Source organism: Callorhinus ursinus, unplaced genomic scaffold (genome assembly GCF_003265705.2).
Source record: "Callorhinus ursinus isolate GAN/ISIS: 27379988/994484 unplaced genomic scaffold, GSC_fseal_2.0 scaffold4, whole genome shotgun sequence".
Taxonomy (NCBI): Eukaryota; Metazoa; Chordata; class Mammalia; order Carnivora; family Otariidae; genus Callorhinus; species Callorhinus ursinus.
In genome coordinates this window covers 84,671,940-84,693,104 of record NW_027397066.1, presented here as the reverse complement: position 1 = coordinate 84,693,104, position 21,165 = coordinate 84,671,940, and the positions used below count along the sequence as shown (strand labels likewise).

The 21,165-nt window shown below is 37.0% G+C and overlaps 1 pseudogene; it reads right to left on the bottom strand.

The window, feature by feature from the left end:
- Positions 1-4,778: 4,778 nt before the first annotated feature.
- On the bottom strand, positions 4,779-6,195 carry LOC112825633 (nucleosome assembly protein 1-like 1 pseudogene; annotated as a pseudogene).
- Between the last annotated feature and the right edge of the window lie 14,970 nt (positions 6,196-21,165).

The window sequence follows — 21,165 nt, the reverse complement described above, 5'->3', positions numbered from 1 at the left end:
ATTCTAATAGATTATTATGTGCAAATATGAATGCTATTGATTTTGTTGATTGATTCTTTAACATACTATTTTCCTAAATATCAGATGTATTTGGGTCAGTTTAGCATTCCCTTATGATAGCTGTAAGAGGTCCAAAGAAATGCTGTTTTATTATGTTTGAGAGCTCCTATTTTTAGCTTAGGTTGATATAGCCAAGGGAAACAGATTGCCATGAATCAAAAGAGTAAAACAAGTACCACTGAGAAAAAATGGAAGCCCCATCAGAAAAGGAAATAGTAAAAGTACACTTAGGGGAGGCAATTTTCTGAAGTGATGGAAATGCTTTGTATCTTGACAGATTTGTGTATATGCAAGTGACATGAATTTGTCAAGATTCATGGGATTGCACACCTAAGATTTCTGCATATCACTACATAGAAATTTTATTTCAATAACCTGTAAATAAAAAGAGTATCTAGGTTCTTCATTTCTTACTTTTTTATTCTAAATAAATATCCATTGAAAAACTTCAAACCAACAGCTATGGATGGTTAAAATTTTCCACCTCCTCCCCAAGCCTACTCTTCACAGGAAATCACTGTTAATACTTTGATGTCAATACCCCCAGACTGTCTATAACATATAAATTCTCTCTGCCTTCCTCCTCCCTCCCTTCGCTATCTCCTCTCCCCTCCATCCCTCTTCTTTTTCTTCTTCCTCCCTCCCTCTCTCCTTCCCTCTCCTTGTTAAAGCCAAGAACCCACACAATCCAAATTCAAGGAAGAGACTCCTAAAGGAACAAATTTCAGTAACCAAAACCTAATATCAAGTTCTTTTATTTCTCAAATATAGTGAACAGGACATATGCTTCATAGCAATATTTCTTAAAATTCCCCCCTTTATTTAAAAGATTCATTTATTTGAGAGAGAGAGAGAGTGGGGGGAGGAGCAGAGGGAGAGAATCTGCAAGCAGACTCCCCATTGAGCATGGAGCCAGACACTGGGCTCAATCTCAGCATCCATGTCATCAAGACCTGAGCCAAAACCAAGAGTCTGCCAAGGAACCAACTGAGCCACTCAGGCGCCCCCAAAACCCCCTTCTTCTATCAATTTCCAGTACAAATGAAGGGGCTTCATCTAACTTCTGGGAAAAATCCTCTGAAATATCTTTTCCCTCATTCCCAGATTACACTTTTTTTCTATTCTACCTCATTCCTTCTCCCACTTCTACATCACTAACACAAGTACTGACAGCTTAGACAGCTGTTGGAGCATTAGAGAGAAGAAAAAATGTGAGAAAACAGAAGCCACCAAAAGGTGGGGAGGAAGCTGAGAACAATATTTGCCATTATAAAATTATATGCATATGTATACACAGATACAAATTATAATCCTATTTTACAAACATCCTGCATTATGATTTTCAATTTACTCAACTATAAATTCAAAGTACTTAACTGTACCCTAGACAGATAGATACTTTATTTCAAGTCACTAGACAGGTCAAAAGACTCAGAGGTGTGAATTGAATAAAATAGCTAGGTATGGTTACTGTTATTGAGAATAGTAACTAGATTGCTGATTAATGACTATCAATCTGGAGAGTGTTCTCTAGTGACTTGTTGTAGAATTCTATCCTTGTCTCTGCCCTGTTCAGCATTTTTATTGATAATTTAGATAATGACATAACAATCATGCTCCTGAAAATTGTTTGACACAAGTATAAGAGGAATTGCTAATGCAATGAGTGACATAATCAGGATTCAAACTATTCTTCGTAAGTTCAATTAAACTAAAAACCAACAAGAAAAAATGTAAAAGTAAAATATAAAGTTTGAAACAGAATAAAACCTCAATAACTTAAGTGTAAGATGAAAAAGACTAACAGCAATTCCAATAAAATGACCAAAAAAGTACATGCCCAAAAGTACAACATTAAGTAGTAATAACTCATGAAATATAAAATAGCTAACAGACTTCTTCATTTGCATTAACAGGAAGTTAACATCCAGATCAAAGGTGGTCACAGTACTCAACACCCACTGTAACCTGACAATGGTCAGCAACACTAATTGATTTAATTCTGGGCACCATACCTTAGGAAGGACATTGACAACAATGTACTGAAAGGACAACAAAAACAATGAGGTATACAAAGTCTACTTTACATGGGGTGTAAGTTCATTTGAATTAAATAACTAAGAGTGATTTATCTATAGAGGCCATAATTAATCATATAAAGGGCTGGCATGTGAAAGAGAGGACAAATAAAATATGTGTCATCCAAAAGGAAAGAGTAGGATCAATATATTGAAATTAGTGAAAAGCTGTGCTTATGAGAAATAGCCATACACAAATTTTAACTGTATCAGCTTGTACATAAAGAGAGAATAAAGAAAAATGTATATAATTTTAGGGATAGCACATCTTTTATTTAATGTGTCTTTTTTGCTTTGTTATCTGAAAAGCAAAAGAAACATTTTATATCTTAATGTGTTATCGCCAAGATGTCTATTTTTGCAAACTCTGGTTGTTTAGAAACCCCCTGTCCAACACAAAGTCCAACAAGTCTAATGTGAGTAAGGTTAATGACATAGAAGAATTGTATCATTTAAACTAGTGGTTTTGAGCCAGGAGTAGTGGTACCATACCACATTTGGAAGAATGTGAAGATGTTTTGGTTGTCACAAAAATTAAGGATGCTATTGTTATTTAGGGGGTAGGACCATGAATGATAAACATCCTGGAAAGCATGTGAGGCTATCCTTGCAAATAAAAAAAAATTACTGCCCAAACTCCCAAGAGTTGCCATGTTGAGAAACACATGTTTAGACCATTGTGTTCATGACATACTTTGAATACTAGAATTTTGGGCTGCATATTTAAAGGATTGCAGTTTTATCCACATATTACAGTATTCTCTTGGATGACCTTCAGCACTCCCCTAATGTTTGAGTTGATGTGTTTACTGCCTTGATTTCCATCCCATAAACTCACCAGGCCAAATGTTAATTTGTTCCAGTAAACATGAAGTTTTCCTTGGTGCCAACTTAGTGATATATGCTACCTCTTATATGTTCCTTGTGCCTCACTCCTCACATCTTATAACGCTTACAGGTATAGGTTCAGTCTGTCAGACATTGCTAAAATAGTTTCTATTCTCCGTAATAGCCAGGACCCAATGAGCAAACTCCCAAGACCACACATTGGGGGGATTTATAGCACGCATGCCACAGGAAACCAGTTGAGAAAAATCAAGGATATACAGACAATCAAATTTTAATTTTACAAATTTACAAGTAACTTCCCCAAGCTCTTTCTTTTCATATGCTATGCCTTCCTTTCATATTTTTCACCAAAATGAATATAAAAGCTCATAAGAATGATAATTTATCAAGAGTCTTCAAATTAACACTTTATTATTTACATCCTTTTCCAAATGAGGTATGCTCTGCTGTCAATAGTGATAGCCATCAACGGTTAGCTAGGCCTTCTATTTCCTCTTTATCCTGGCCCACCCAGAGCTAAAACAGCTTCTTTGCCCTAGGGTGCTAATCAAACTCTTTTTTAAATAACAGATGGTTCAACAGCTGTTAACATTTGAGAAATCCTTTTGTTCTTATCCCAGAAAATTTTGTGTATTCTTATTAAGTGCAAAGGGAAGAAACGGAAGAAAACACAAAAGAGAGAATGTGGACAAAACTATTCTTCAGAGAACTTTCTAGCTTAACCTATGAGCCATGAAATTAGTGATGTGCTAAATAAGCTGGAAATTTGACAATTTAAAGATCCTCACAATATAGGGTGGGCTGCTTCCTTGCCCATGTATATAAAGAAATAAATAAATTATGGACATAAACTGCAATTTATGTAAACACACAAATAGAACCCCTAAGACAGGGGTTGGTAAACAGACCCAAAGGCCAAATCCAGCCGGCCCCCCATTTTTGTATGGCCCAGGAATTAAGAATAGTTTTTACATTTTTGAATGTTGAATGATTGAATAAAAACAAAAGAGGAATGATATTTTATGGTATGTAAAAGTTAACTGAAATTTAAGTTTCATTGTCGATAATTATTTATTAGAACATCACCACCCCATTCATTTATGAACTGCATATACCTGCTTTCACACAGCAATGGCAGAGTTGAATAATTGCAACAGAGACCATATGGCCCACAAAGTCTACAATATTTACTGTATGGCCATGGCCTTTTAGAGAAAAAGTAAAGGATGAAGAGCATCAGAAAAAGTTTAATCATGCAAAGGGATGCTCAGTAAATACTTTTTTGAAAGCAGTGGTGGTGGAAAAGAAGCATTGGAGCTGCATTCCACTTCTCATTCAATGGCCAATAACTCAATCTTTTAAGTTTAGATAGCTCAATCATGAAATGGAAATGAGAATATTTAACTTGCATTTTTGAAAATAAACTATGTAACTGAAGTATAAAACACATAATATACAAACTACAAGAGTCAGCTCAATGAACATTCACAAAGTAAACACACATTTACAACCTCCATGAACATCAGGACATAGACTATCACAGGACCCTCAAAATCCCCCTTCTAAAGTACAATGCTCCTCTTCCCAAAAAGAAACCACTATTGCTGATTTCTAACACTATGAATTTGTTTTGCCTATTTCTTATCTTCATTTAAAGTAGATCAGACAGTGTATATCCTTTTGTGTCCAGCTTCTCCTGCTCAGTGTTGCATCTGTGAGTTTTATCCATGTCACTATAGAACTAAAATTATATTTGACATTTTTATTTTAGGCTGGAAAAACAAAAACAAGCAAACAAACAATAACAAAAAAACTTGAAATAGGCTTGTCAAATGATGTAAATTCATCCTTTCCAGGGAAGCAGAAGGTAGACCAGTGCAGGTTATCCTCAAGGCCACATACATCCTGCTTCACTGCTGCTTGCACTCTGCTGGGTTTTGATCCTTCTTTGAGTCATAGTCTGGATCATTTTCCTCATCTCTTTCTTCTTCCCCTTCCTCAACTGCTTCTTCACCTTCTTCATCATAATCATTATCATCATCTTCGATAGCTTCTCCAGTAAAGTATAACACTGATCTTGGGATTATACACTCACGTAGAAAGTGACCAATTTCAAAGCCTGCAGCAAGGATAGCTTCAGCATCATCACCCAGATCTCCACTTTCAGGAAATTCAGGGGAGGGCAAAAAAATTAAAGAAAGAGTCGTTGGAAACTGTTTTGGTCACAGTACAAACTGTCCCACGTCCCTTGTGTTTCTGTTTCTTCTTAATGGTTTTCAAAGTGACATTCTTTCCTTTTTTCCAATCTATCTGGCACCCTGTACAACCCATAATTTCTGGTCCATCAAAAGAAAAGGGCTCAGAATCATCTGGTTCTGACCTCATCCTATATGTCTTTGTCAACGCTTCATTTGTGAAATATTCATTGGGTTCAAAGTGAAACTCTAAGACAAAACTCATGGGCTGGCCAACATCTGAGAACTTCACTTTAATATCTTTCAAGTGCTTCAAAATAGGTTCATCATGTTCCTGAACCATATCACTGAGCAAGTCAACGTTCTTAAAGACAGTCAACCAGAATTCAGGAATTCCCTTGGGGTCTTCTTTTTCTTCATCCTTTTTCTCATCTTCAATCTTGGCTTTTTCTTTCAGCTCCTCCGAAAATTCATCCTCCTCATCTGGTTTCCATTCACATTCTTCTTCCGTAGGTTCATAAATTGCATTAACGATCTCAAATCGCTTATCAAATAGAGGCTGATAGAGAACAGCATACTTTCTTTCAAGATCTTCCTTGAACTTCCTCATAGAATTTGGCTTCTATCTGTGCACATTTAACTTGAAGGTTTTTGAGTGCATTCATTCGTCTTTTAACTACCCTAGGCAAGCTTTCAATGTATCCTATTGATGTTTCTACCAGACCATCAAGTCTTTCTTGAAGGGCTGCAAGAATCTGAGGATTTTTCATCTGAACAGTCAGCTGACACCTTTGATTTTTGTTTCTTCACCAGTTTCTTCTTCTTCTACTTCTTCAACATCATCCAAATCTTGATCAAGTTCAGACTGTTCTTTGTTGTCAATGTCTGCCATGTTGTAAGAATTCCAAATATCGGTGGCTAGCACGGGGAGCCAGGCGGTCGGAGCTGCACAAGCAGTGACTCAGGGCGGCGGCAGGAGGAGCAGGAGGCGGTGCAGTGAGCAGATGGCGCTAAAAAAAAAGCTCTGCATTTTTTTTTTTTAATGAAGAAATGTATAGGTAAGAAAAAGTATAAGAGAAGAGGAAATAATTTATGGAGATAAAGGGATAAGACAACATGGCAGAAGGCTGCAGTCTATAGATATAACGGGTCTATGAGAAGTCACCAAAGAACTTTGAAGAAGAGGAATTTTAAACATTCAATATTAAGCTGCATGAACTGTATTGTGTAATCCATCTCCATTTACTCCCACCTGAAAACTCTGCTGCTCATGCAAATGCCTTCATGAGTAAATTGGTTAAATTGTTTTTCCATGAACAGCAAAGAAAGAGGGAGTTACTACACATCTAGAGTAATACAGCACAGCAAATTTAAGAACATAGCTAGAATACAGCACAGCAAAATTAAGAAATAAGCAAATGTGTTGGGTGTCTGAAACGATTATTGTGTCTTATTTGTTATGGACTATGGAAGCAAACAAAGATAAATAAGATACAGTCCCACCTTGAAGTCCTACATAATTGGCAATCTATGAAAATTAAGCAAATTATTTTTTATAAATTATATGGCTTTATTTTTTTATTAAATAAAATAAATAGATTTTATTTATTTATTTGACAGAGAGAGAGAGCACAAGCAGGGGAAGCAGTGGGCAGAGGGAGGGGGAGAAGCAGACCCCCAGCTGAGCAGAGAGACCTGGGGACTCAACCCCAGGACCCGGGGATCTTGACCAGAACCGAAGACGCTTAACCGACTGAGCCACTCAGGCTCCCCTATATGGCTTTCTTTAAACATATTAAAAAAAAAAAAAACTCTCCTTTTCTCAGCAAAACATTTATAACTGTGTTACCTAGAGCATGAAGAGTCCATCTTCCACATTCATAGAAAACCTATCTTATTAAATATTAATTCAGGGCATTCAAAATTTTAACACAAAGATTAGGATAATCATTACAAAACCGCTAAACATTAATTGGACCACTTTTTAACTTTTAATTTTGAAATAATTGTAAACTCACAGTAAATTGTAAAAACAAAAGGTAGAGGGAAGTAGATGAAGGTACCCTTCATCTAGTTTCCCCCAACGATAACATCTTTCATATTTATAGCACAATACCAAAGCCAGGAAAACCACATTGGTACAATCTACAGAACTTATTTGGATTTCACTGGTTTTTTTATGTACTCTTATTTGTGTGCAGTTCTATGCTATTTTATCACCTGTGTAGATTTCTGTGACCACCACCACCATCAAGACACAGAACTGTTGCATCACCACAAGGCTTCCCCCCCCACCTCTTTATAACAACTCCCACTCTACTCCCACCTCCCATCCCTAAGACCTGGCAACCACCAATCTATTTTATGTCTCCATAATTTTATTTCATTCACCTCCCCAAAGAAAGCCTGTCCGAGCACATTTCTGAATTCAGAAAGTGGAATTAAAACAAGGATATTTAGATGTCACAATAAAGGATATTCTTAGTTCGTCTGTATGGCCTGACACATTTTTAACTTTAATTTTTTTATCTAAATATAAAATTTTGAGGATCTTCAGTCTCCTCCCAAAACAAGAAACTTAACATGTTTCAACTACCCTTTGAATACTACTCCTCTCTCATATCCCTCATTATTTACTAGGGTTTTGTCTTTTCTTTAAAAATATACCCTAAAAACCAAGTTCTTTTTTGCAATCAGTAGTTGGTTAAATTTATCAGAATATTTGCCACTTCCTGAATTTATCACTGTTTCTTCCATTCCACTTCTTCCCCACCCCCTACCCCACCTAGCCGTAACACGTGCTTTGATAGTTTTCTCAATGAACATCTAAGTCCTCTTATTATTTCTATGTTTGCAAATGTCAGTATAATTCTACCCTCACTCTTGTAACAAGTTCACTAGACATAAAGTTCAAGATGACAGTTATTTCACCCCAGCACTTTGAGGATACTTAGTATATTTACCTTCTGTTATATGCTTCTACTGGTAGGAAATTTGCTGTCTAATGTCAATCCTCAGGTAATTTTTTTTTTCCTTTCTGGAAACTTTAAAAATTTTTCTTTTTATTCTTGATGTTCCCAATTTCACAAATCTGTGACTAGGTGTGAAGTTACTTTTAATTATTCTACTTGCTCTTTGCAATTACACTTTCAATCTCAGGAATTTTGAAAATTCCTCAGATTTTGAAAATCCCTCAGTCATTTGAATATTGAATATTGCTTCTTATTTCCTCTATTCACTTCTTCTGGAATTACTGTTATATTTAAGTGCAAATGTTGGAGACTCTCTAGCTATCCTTCATTTCTTTTAATCAAAGTCATTTTGTCTACCTGGGCTGCATTCTGAGCAAATTCCTGAGTATTATCTTGCAATTTGCCAATTCTCTCTTTGATTTTGACCTGTCTAGGAGGAAGTCATCTTCCATCTACAGCTTTTGTTGGATGTGTTTCCTAAAATGAATTTTCCACATTTGGAATTTGGGACTTTTTCTATTTGAAAGAACTTGAGGGCACCTGGGTGGCTCAGTCGGTTAAGCGGCTGCCTTCGGCTCAGGTCATGATCCCAGGGTCCTGGGATCGAGCCCTGCTTGGGTTCCCTGCTCAGTGGGGAGCCTGCTTCTCCCTCTCCCCCTACTCGTGTTCTTGCTCATTCTGCTCTCTCTTTCTCAAGTAAATAAATTAATTTTAAAAAAATAAAGTACTTGATAACTCTCTCTTTCCTCTGCTCCCCTCTCTTTTACCCAACATTTTGACAGTCCAGAACCAAATCTCCTAACAGCGGCTCCAAGTTCCTCCCTCCCAGTAAAACTGAGCAAACTGCAAATCAATTTGCTGCACCAGAGGGAAGCTTGGCTTAAGACTGGTCCAAACACTATATCCAGAAACCTCCATAGACTCAAGCTTTGCATAAGCCACAGCCCAAGGCAGTCACTCGTAGTAAGCCTCCAGTCTCCCCAGCTAAACAGAGAAGTCCTGTTGTAGCCCCTGGATTCAAACCAAACCTGGCTTGGTTGTTTTTGTTTTGTTTTGTTTTTTGCCCTTACCCCTTTACCTCGTGGGATCCAAACACCCAGAAGATCCTTGGCTTCAACTTTTCACCCCTTTATACTGCTATATCATTTCTGAATTACAGAAATTCTAATTTTAATTTTCTTCTCTTATATTGTATCCAGCATTAATAATAGCTTGGATGCAGAGATTAGAGTGAGGTCATGAAATACTCAAAAGAGGGAATTTATAATCCCCATTCTTTCTATTTTATATTTATTAAATAATATTTCTTATAGAATAAGGGAACTATTTGCATTATTATATGAGACAAAATCCAACTTCTTTAATTTAATTGATACTTAAGGAAATAAAACTATGTACATAATGCTTCAAAAGCAAAAACACTATGCTTGAGAGGCATAAAATCAAAAACATGTAAATGATCACTTAACTCTTGTTATCTAGTTAAAAACAACTCCTAAAACACAACAGCTTAGTTAAAATAAAAATGATAACCAAACATAACAAAGATTCAGAAAGAATCTTTGGACAGACTTGATGGTCTGTAGCAGGAAAAAAAGTAGGCGTGAAAGGAAATCTAATTAAAGGTACATTTGTATTTCAACATTTACCATTAAATACTCCAAATTTTAAATAGATGAGTGAGTGAGTTTGTGTGTCTATCCATGTCTGTATGGAGAGGAAAAACAGGTCTACAGGGAATGGAAATGTAGTTGGAATTTCAAATCTTTTGGTCTAAGCCATTATTAAATGTGAGTAAAACAAAAAAATGCAAAATTAGAGCAAAATCTTTTTATCTGCTTTGTTCAAAGATGCATCCTAAATTCCTAGTTCCTGGCGCAAAGAGATACTCACTAACTAATTGTTGATCAATCAATAGCATGTGGTTGACATAGTGTATCTTGATTTCATCAACATAAGTAACAAGGCTCTTTTTACTTAGGGAACAATTAAAGAAATAAGACTGATTAACATAACATAATAAAATAAAATTAAAAAAAGAAATAAAACTGAAAAATAAGTACAATTAGGTAAACTAATCATTAGTTCATAATCTTTCTCAATGTTCATTTATTAGAGAATTGAAGTGATATGAATTGAAATGAAAATAAAATAACAGCTTCAGATGATCTAATTCCAGGACAAACAGGAAGAATGCCAACCATAGTCATCCATCTGGAAAATCTGATATGATCCATCTAGAGGCACCTTCTCTAACAGGGGGTCATTCGCTACATGAGTTGCCTTCTATTTTAACAGCCTGCTCCTTACATAATCCAGGGAAACCAGCCAAAATTCTATTTTCCCTTTCCTTTTTACTTCACCTGGAGACCTCCTCTCGGTTGTCTGGCAACCCAAATGGATTTCACTGATGAGAACCCAGAGCTCAATGCCTCCAAAAGCAATGTGTTCATAGTAAGCTATACCCAGGTAGCAGGCAGAGGAGGGGAAATGTCATCCTTGTCTCCATCTTTCCTAGCTCTCCCCATAAACCATGAAGTCATTCTAGCTAACTTTCTCCCCAGTATCAATCATGCTAGGTCAAAGTACATAATCTGATCAAAAGAACAAAGACTGGTAAGAATTACAATTTGGACAAGCTAGAAATATTTTCATTTTATTTTACTATTTATTCAATTACTAAGCAAAGGAGATCAAGCACATTTAGAGATGCAGGTGAATTCTGCTTTCATGCTTCTCACAAAGTCAAGACCAGATTTAGTGAAGGATCCATATCCATATACCCAAGGATGCCAGAACTACTAATTTTCTGGTTTCATTCTCTTTTAGACAGGAAACATCAGTCCACCACACTAGTTTTTGGAAGCAGGGTGGAGAGGACTGCATCGGAAAGCAACCTTTTCTCTTTGGGAGTCCTTGAGGAATCTCTTACCTATGGTTCATTTGATATAAGTGATGATTCCCCTGTGTTATTTGGTCATAACTGTCTCCTGCCTCGGCCACTGATTCCCCATGTTTCACTCTCCTCTGGGGTCCCCTCACTCCAGGAGGGTCTTTGGAAGAAGCTCCACTCAAGGAGGACCGATCCAGCCTCCTTTCAGTTAGTGTACATCTAGCCCATAAGAAATAATGAAAGAACTAATGGCCAAGTTTAGGGTTGATAACTTCATTTTGTAAGTTTCCTTTTAAAAGTTGTTTTATTTTTATTAAAATAGCATGTGCACATATTTTACAAATCAAGTAGTGCTAAAAAGCTTAAAACAAAAACAGCAGTTCCCTTATGCCCTCTACCCTTTATCTACTACTCACTCCCACTCCTCAGAGACAGCCACTTTCAAATCTCTTAACTTGTAATGTGGGCACTGAGCATGTTTCCAGCTAATAGATGCACAAATTTCTACAGGATTAGGTTGTTATCATTAGGTTGGTTGGTTGTTTCAGTCTGAAGAAGCCAAAGTTGGCAGTAAGATAAAGGGATTAGCTATTTTTTAGGGGTTCCCTGGGATTTGCTTCTACTTTCAGTTAACTCTCCCAACAGTTTCTCATAAAATGACAGGTTATCTCACAAAGAGATCAAATTACAAACCTATTAAGAAAAAACTGAAAAACAATTAAGAGTACACTCTGGCAAAAAGCTCAATGTTTGACTGTGGCAAGTGCTACTATTAGGTTTTCAAATAAACGCATTCCGTGATTATTCTGGGTACCAAGAAAATTCATGTTGTTCCCATGCATATATTTGCAAATGTATTTCAAAATAACTTTCAAAAACTAATGCAGTCATGCTTACAATACTTAAGAGAAACATACATAACAGTAAGGTTAAACCACGGTGTTTTACTGGTGAGCAAATCTTACACTTCACCAAATTAAATAAATATTTTATTTTAAAAGGTCAGTGTATCCTCTGGTACTAAGACATACACATTAAAGATTATAAAAGTCAAAGAAGCAAAAAAACAAATACATGAAAATCATAATCAAAACAATCATTCTTACCCACCATGCAAATGTAAAAGTATGTGCCCCACATGGTCATTTGTTCTGCTAATTACATATGCAATGCCCTTTATGGATCCTGGAATGAAATGATGTGGTTCTCAATATTACTGGTATACACATATTCCAGAGATTACATTTCAGAGACAGCTCTAGGCCTGAAAAAAGATTATGTTATTAGGGCCCATTCTAGTTACAGTATATCAATTAAACATTTTCAAGAAGACAGTTACTTCATGCATATTTTCAGCTACTTCTCTCAGTACAGAAAGAAGATGAAATTTGATAGGTGATAAGGAATATTCACTCAACAACTTTAGATAATTATTTTAGAGTGATTCTTCTTTTTGTTATTTCATAGCCTTTTTTTCTGAAATAGAGACTAATTCCTGAAGCAGTGTCCTGGAGAAGACTGAAGAGGACAGACTCAGGGTGTAAACAGAAGAATCCACCTCAGTCTCTCAGAGGTGACAAACACCTCATTCTCCGGAAGTGTGTGATAACAGAATTGGTGGGATATGGGTCAACTGGAGGATAGTCTGCAAGGGTTGGAGAGCTGGGAGGTGAGACATCTTGCCTGGCTTCTCAGCAAGGATGAGGGTGGGACCCAGGCATGAGGAGAGAGAGGGAGGTTTGGAACTGTCACTAAGGGAAAGAGGAAGGATGCTCATCAAGGACAAGGGAGGAAAAGTCAGCCAGCCCATGAAATTTTTATTATTGAGGCCTAGAAGTAGCAGCTTTAAGTGCAAGGTTTGCTTTCTGGCCGGAAAGAAGAGAATGGATTTTGGTGGACTACCGTATCCGTCTCCGCAGCACTGAGACTACCTGAGATATCCTCTGCAAGCTGCATGGCTTTGCCCACCCCCTCACTCATTCCTCTTCTATCTGACACACATCCAAACTCAACTTTAATAAGTTTCTCTTTTTATGAAGACGTCATAGACTTACTGAAGCTGACAGGAATCCTAGAAATTCTCTCAGCCAATTTCCTCATTTTGTGGATGAGAAAATGGTAAATCACATAGTTAACGATTTTCTGGTGTTGTGGCATAGCCTATAAACGGTGGAGATGGACTGACCCAGGTCAGTGCTGCTTCCACACAAATCCCACATAACCATGATTAAAAGAAAAAGGATACTATGTTTGTGATCATTACAAATAGTTATAGCAAAATTAAAGATAAGACTTATGCTTTGGAAATTAAACATTGTATCTAGTAAAGAAAAAAGTATTCTTGTTGAAGATAATAGTATGGTATAAATATATATTGTAATTAATTTTATATGAAAGGCATAAAATAAATGAAGACAGGGGAATAATTTGAATTGATGCATATTTCTAGTCTCAGGAGCTTCTCTGAATCCTAAAATGTGCACCACACTCAAGAACTGCAAAACACTCAAGGCTATGCCATGCTTTTGGAAGATGTACAGTGCCCTCTGCAGCTTCTGCAGAAATTAACACAGTTTGGGGGAAGGGGGGAACAGTAACTTAAATATCAACATGGAAGTGTGTGCAATTAACATGCCTCAAAAATTCACTTTACCTTCCAAAACTGAATGAAAATATTTATGTAAAGATCACATTTTTAGCAAAGTGCGCCATAGCATGTACAGCAGGTATTTTTGTAAAAGGATATGCAATATATGAAAAGAAATATACGTGCACATCTATAGATTAATTTGAGGATAACACTCTAGGAAATGGCAAAATTGCCTTTGGGATGACAATGGCACCCTGGGGATCAGATGTGCCAAGAAGGTTTATTTTTCACTGGATTCTTCATGTACTACTTAAACGTTTTCATCACGTGCATGTATTAATCTTCCAGGTAAGAAAAAAAAATTAATCAATAAATGTTCTAAGTACCTTTTAGAAAGGATATGCATCCAGGGCTCCTGGGTGGCTCAGTTGGTTAAGCAACTGCCTTCGGCTCAGGTCATGATCCTGGAGTCCCGGGATCGGGTCCCATGTCGGGCTCCCTGCTCAGCGGGGAGTCTGCTTCTCCCTCTGACCCTCCTCCCCCTCATGCTCTCTGTCTCTCTCATTCTCTCTCTTGCAAACAAATAAAATTTTAAAAAAAGAAAAGAAGAAAGGATATGCATCCAAATCTTAAGCCACTCTCTCCAGAAGTTCTATAACTTCAAACAAGTTGTTCAATCTGTTAAAAAACAAACAAAAAGGTCCAAAATAAAGTTATTTATGTCAAGCCTCACATCACCAAACTGAGACTTAATTACTGTTTCAGCTCTCCCAGAAATGGACTCCATCAATCAGGAATCACCTAATCTGCACGAGTTTGGTGATATACCTGATAAACCCTTCCTATCCCCTAAAGGAAAGTAACTTTTCAACAATTGACCTGCTTTTTTTTGCCTAGTATGACTTCCTTATTCTCATTCCTTTCTGCCTATAAAAGTCTCAGTTTGTACACCTCCTTAGGGCTCCTTTCTGTTAGATTGGATGCTGCCCAATTTGAATCAATTTTTGCTCAAATAAACTTAAAATTTTTAATATGCCTCAGTTTATCTTTTAACAAATCTCTTTGCCTTCCCTGATCACTCACATTAAAACATAGCTTCATTCACTGTTTTATCTTATTAGATACAGCCTAGCATCTTTAAATTTAAAGTAGTGTATACTATTTAACCAAAACCAGTCATGGATGAGTAGACTATTTTACATAGAGTTTGTATCTATTAACTAATTTCTTAAAGTTGAGAAAAACAATATTCATTAATTAACATATTAATGATAATGAAGTAAAATACAATGAAAGGTAGGTCTATTTTCTAACACACTCCTCCCCTCCAAAGATTAGTTGTCCTCTGTGCAGCTTTCCAGAAATTATGTTAATAAGTATTTATGAAGTGATTGAATAAGCAATTTCTTATTTTATTTTATTATGTTATGTTAATCACCGTACATTACATCATTAGTTTTTGATGCAGTGTTCCATGATTAATTGTTTGCATATAACACCCAGTGCTCCATTCAGTATGTGCCTTCTTTAATACCCATCACCAGGCTAACCCATCCCCCTAACCCCTTCCCCTCTAGAACCCTCAGTTTGTTTCTCAGAGTCCATAGTCTCTCATGGTTCGACTCCCCCTCTGACTCCCCCCCTTCATTTTTCCCCTCCTACTATCTTTTTTTTTTTTTAAATATAATGTATTATTTGTTTCAGAGCTACAGGTCTGTGATTTAACAGACTTACACAATTCACAGCACTCACCATAGCACATACCCTCCCCAATGTCTATCACCCAGCCACCCCATCCATCCCACCCCCCACCACTCCAGCAACCCTAGTTTATTTCCTGAGATTAAGAATTCCTCATTATCAGTGTGATGATATGATACATGACTTTCTCTGATTGACTTATTTCACTCAGCATAATACCCTCCAGTTCCATCCACGTCGTTCCAAATGGCAAGATTTCATTCCTTTTGATGGCTGCATAATATTCCATTGTATATACATTCCACATCTTCTTTATCCATTCACCTGTCGATGGACATCTTGGATCTTTCCATAGTTTGGCTACTGTGGACATTCCTGCTATAAACACCAGGGTGTATGTACCCCTTTGGATCCCTACATTTATATCTTTAGGGTAAATACCCAGTAGTGCAATTGCTGGGTCATAGGGCAGCTCTATTTTCAACTTTTTGAGGAACCTCCATACTGTTTTCAAGAATGGTTGCACCAGCTTGCATTCCCACCAACAGTGTAGGAGGGTTCCCCTTTCTCCGCATTCCCGCCAACATCTGTCTTTTCCTGACTTGTTAACTTTAGCCATTCTGAATGGTGTGAGGGGGTATCTCATTGAGGCTTTGATTTGGATTTCCCTGACGCCGAGCGATGTTGAGCACTTTTTCATGTGTCTGTTGGCCATTTGGATGTCTTCTTTGGAAAAATGTCTGTTCATGTCTTCCGCCCATTTCTTGATTGGATCATTTGTTCTTTCAGTGTTGAGTTTCATGAGTCCTTCATAGATTTTGGATACTAGCCCTTTATCTGATATGTCATTTGCAAATATCTTCTCCTATTCTGTTAGTTGTCTTTTGGTTTGTTCGACTGTTTCCTTTGCTGTGCAAAAGCTTTTCTTCTTGATGAAGTCCCAATAGTTCATTTTTGCCCTTGCTTCCCTTGCCTTTGGTGATGTTTCTAGGAAGAAGTTGCTGTGGCTGAGGTCGAACAGGTTGCTGCCTGTGTTCTCCTTTAGGATTTTGATGGACTCCTGTCTCACATTTAGGTCTTTCAACCATTTGGAGTCTATTTTTGTGTGTAGTGTAAGAAAATGGTCCAGTTTCATTCGTCTGCATGTGGCTGTCCAACTTTCCCAACACCATTTGTTGAAGAGACTGTCTTGTTTCCATTGGACATTCCTTCCTGCTTTGTCGAAGATTATTGACTATAGAGTTGAAGGTCCATTTCAGGGCTCTCTATTCTCTTCCATTGATCTATGTGTCTGTTTTTGTGCCAGTACCATACTGTCTTGATGATTACAGCTTTGTAAACAGCTTGAAGCCCGGAATTGTGATGGCACCAGCTTTGCTTTTCTTTTCTTTTTCAATATTCCTCTGGCTATTCGGGGTCTTTTCTGGTTCCATACAAATTTTAGGTTTATTTGTTCCATTTCCTTGACAAAAGTGGATGGTATTTTGACAGGGATTGCATTGAATGTGTAGATCGCTCTAGGTAGCATTGACATCTTCACAATATTTGTTCTTCTAATCCATGAGCACGGAACGTTTTTCCATTTCTTTGTGTCTTCCTCATTTTCTTTCATGAGTATTTTATAGTTTTCTGAATACAGATTATTTGACTCTTTGGTTAGATTTATTCCTAGGTATCTTATGGTTTTGGGTACAATTGTAAATGGGCTCAACTCCTTAATTTCTCTTTCTTCTGTCTTGTTCTTGGTGTATAGGAATGCCACTGATTTCTGTGCATTGATTTTATATCCTGCCACTTTATTGAATTCCTGTATGAGTTCTAGCAGCTTTAGGGTGGAGTCTTTTGGGTTTTCCACATAAAGTATCATATCATCTGCAAAGAGTGAGAGTTTGACTTCTTCTTTCCCGATTCGGGTGCCTTTGATTTCCTTTTGTTGTCTGACTGCTGTGGCTAGGACTTCTAATACTATGTTGAATAGCAGTGGTGATAGTGGACATCCCTGCCATGTTCCTGACCTTAGAGGGAAAGCTCTCTGTTTCTCCCCATTGAGAATGATATTTGCTGTGGGTTTTTCATAGATGGTTTTTATGCAATTGAGGTATGTACCCTCTATCCCTATACTCTGAAAAGCTTTGATCAAGAAAGGATGCTGTACTTTGTCAAATGCTTTTCTGCATCTATTGAGAGGATCGTATGGTTCTTGTTCTTTCTTTTATTAATGTATTGTATCGTATTGATTGATTTGTGGATGTTGAACCAACCTTGCAGCCCAGGGATAAACCCCACTTGGTCTTGGTGAGTAATCCTTTTAATGTACTATTGGATCCTATTGGCTAGTATTTTGGTGAGAATTTTTGCATCCATGTTCATCAAGGGTATTGGTTTGTAATTCTCCTTTTTGATGGGGTCTTTGTCTGGTTTGGGGATCAAGGTAATGGTGGCCTCATAAAATGAGTTTGGAAGTTTTCCTTCCATTTCTATTTTTTGGAACAGTTTCAGAAGAATAGGTATTTATTCTTCTTTAAATGTTTGGTAGAATTCCCCTGGGAAGACATCTGGTCCTGGGCTTTTGTTCATTGGGAGATTTTTGATTACTGCTTCAATTTCCTTAGTGGTTATGGGTCTGTTCAGGTTTTCTATTTCTTCCTGGTTCAGTTTTGGTAGTTGATACATCTCTAGGAATGCGTCCATTTCTTCCAGGTTATCTAATTTGCTGGCATAGAGTTGCTCATAATATGATCTTATAATTGTTTGTATTTCTTTGGTGTTGGTTGTGATCTCTCCTCTTTCATTCATGGTTTTGTTTATTTGGGTCACTTCTCTTTTCTTTTTGCTAAGTCTGGCCAGGGGTTTATCAATCTTGTTAATTGATAAGCAACTACTGGATTTCAAAACCCAGCTCCTAGTTTCGTTGATCTGTTCTACTGTTCTTTTGGTTTCTATTTCATTGATTTCTGCTCTGATATTTATTATTTCTTTTCTCCTGCTGGGTTTAGGTGCTATTTGCTGTTCTTTCTCCAGCTCCTTTAGGTGTAGGGTTAGGTTGTGTATTTGAGACCTTTCTTGTTTCTTGAGAAAGGCTTGTATTGCTATACACGTTCCTCTTAGGACTGCCTTTGCTGCATCCCAAAGATTTTGAACAGTTGTGTTTTCATTTTCATTTTGTTTCCATGAATTTTTTAATTCTTCTTTAATTTCCTGGTTGACCCATTCATTCTTTAGTAAGATGCTCTTTAGCCTCCATGTATTTGAGTTCTTTCCAACTTTCCTCTTGTGATTGAGTTCTAGATTCAAAGCACTGTGGTCTGAAAATATGCAGGGAATGATCCCAATCTTTTGTTACTGGTTGAGACCTGATTTGTGACCTAGGATGTGATCTATTCTGGAGAATGTTCCATGGGCACTAGAGAAGAATGTGTATTCTTTTGCTCTGGGATGGAATGTTCTGAATCTATCTGTGAAGTCCATTTGGTCCAGTGTGTCATTTAAAGTCTTTATTTCCTTGTTGATCTTTTGCTTAGATGATATGTCCATTTCAGTACTATTACTGTATTGTTGTCGATGTGTTTCTTTGCTTTCATTATTAATTGGCTGCTCCCATGTTGGGGGCATAGATATTTACAATTGTTAGATCTTCTTGTTGGATAGACCCTCTAAGTAGGATATGTGTCCTTCCTCATCTCTTTTTAGTCTTTGGTTTAAAATCTAATTTGTGTGATATAAGGATTGCCACCCCAGCTTTCTTTTGGTGTCCATTAACATGGTAAATGGTTTTTCACCCCCTCACTTTCAATATGGGGGTGTCTTTGGGTCTAAAATGAGTCTCTTGCTGACAGCATATCGATGGGTCTTGTTTTTTAATCCAATCTGGTAGCCTGTGTCTTTTGATTGGGGCATTTAGCCCGTTTACATTCAGGGTAACTACTGAAAGATATGAATTTAGTGCCATTGTATTGCCTGTAAGGTGACTGTTACTGTATATTGTCTGTGTTCCTTTCTGGTCTATGTTACTTTTAGGCCCTCTCTTTGCTTAGAGGACCCCTTTCAATATTTCTTATAGGAATGGTTTCGTGTTTGCAAATTCCTTTAGTTTTTTGTTTGTCCTGGAAGCTTCTTATCTCTCCTTCTATTTTTAATGACAGCCTAGCTGGATATAGTATTCTTGGCTGCATATTTTTCTCATTTAGTGCTCTGAGGATATCATGCCAGTCCTTTCTGGCCTGCCAGGTCTCTGTGGATAGGTCTGTTGCCAATCTAATGTTTCTACCATATTAGGTTACAGATCTCTTATCCCATGCTGCTTTCAGGAGTTTCTCTTTGTGTCTGAGACTTGTAAGTTTTACTATTAGATGTCAGGGTGTTGACCTATTTTTATTGATTTTGAGAGGGGTTCTCTGTGCCTCCTGGATTTTGATGCCTGTTTCCTTCCCCAAATTAGGAAGTTCTCTGCTATAATTTGCTCCAATATACTTTCTGCCCCTCTCTCTCTTTCTTCTTCTGGGATCCCAATTATCTTAATATTGTTTTGTCTTATGGTGTTACTTATCTCTCAAATTCTGCCCTCGTGATCCAGTAGTTGCTTATCTCTCTTTTTCTCAGCTTCTTTATTCTCCATCATTTGGTCTTCTCTATCACTAAATCTCTCTTCTGCCTTCTTTATCCTAGCAGTTAGAGCCTGCATTGCTAACTGCCCTCCTTAATAGCTTTTTTTATTTTGACTTGGTTAGATTTTAGTTCTTTTATTTCCCCAGAAAGGGTTTCTCTAATATCTTCCATGCTTTTTTCAAGCCCAGCTAGTATCTCTAAAATCGTCATTCTGAACTCTAGTTCCGACATCTTACTAATGTCCTTATTGATTAGGTCCCTGGCAGTCAGTACTGCCTCTTGTTCTTTTTGTTGAGGTGATTTTTTCCATCTTGTTTTTTTGTCCAGAGGAGAATAGATGAATGAGAGAACAAAATGCTAACAGGGTAACAACAACCACAGAAAAATATACACTAAACAAATCAGAAGAGACCTGAAACCTGAGGAAAAGAAAGGGAAAGAAAAAAAAGATAAACAAACAACAACAACAACAAAACAATATGATCAAATATGATCAGGCTGGTGCATAGATCAGTGCCACACACTAGATTATGAGTGTATTTTGGTCTGTTAGAAGAAAGTGCCTCCCAAAATTTTAAAGAAAGAAAAGCTTATACATGTACAAAAATGAGGGTAAATATGATGAAGGGATGGAATATGACTGTAAAGATGAAAATTATAAAAGATTTTATAAAAGAAATTGATAAGATAAGAAGTTGACTGAAAAAAGAAGGAAGAGAAATTTAAAAAAAAGGGGGGGAGAGAATGTGATCAGGGAGGAGACTAGAACAAAGCCATATACTAGAGATTTAGGGTATATTTTGGTCTTATAGAAGAAACCGTATCCCAAAATTTTAAAGAGAGAACTTATATATATATATATATAAAACAAATAAGGTTAACTACTATGAAGGGATAGAATATGACTCTAAAAATGAAAAATAAAAAAAGATTTAAAAAAGGGATTGATAAGATGTTGGTTGGAAAAGGGAAAAAGAAATATTCAAAAAAAGAAAAACGAAAAGAAAAAGAAAGTTAAAAGAAATTAACTTTGAAAGACTAAAGAATCATGGGAAAAAAGCCATGAATTCTATGTGCAGTATTCCCCTAGCGCTGGAGTTCTGCCGTTCTCATTGATCGGTAAACTTGGTCTTGACTGGTGGTTCTTGCTGATCTTCTTGGGGAGGGACCTATTGCCGTGGTTCCCAAAAGTCTCTGACGGAGGCAGAATTGCCCCGCCCTT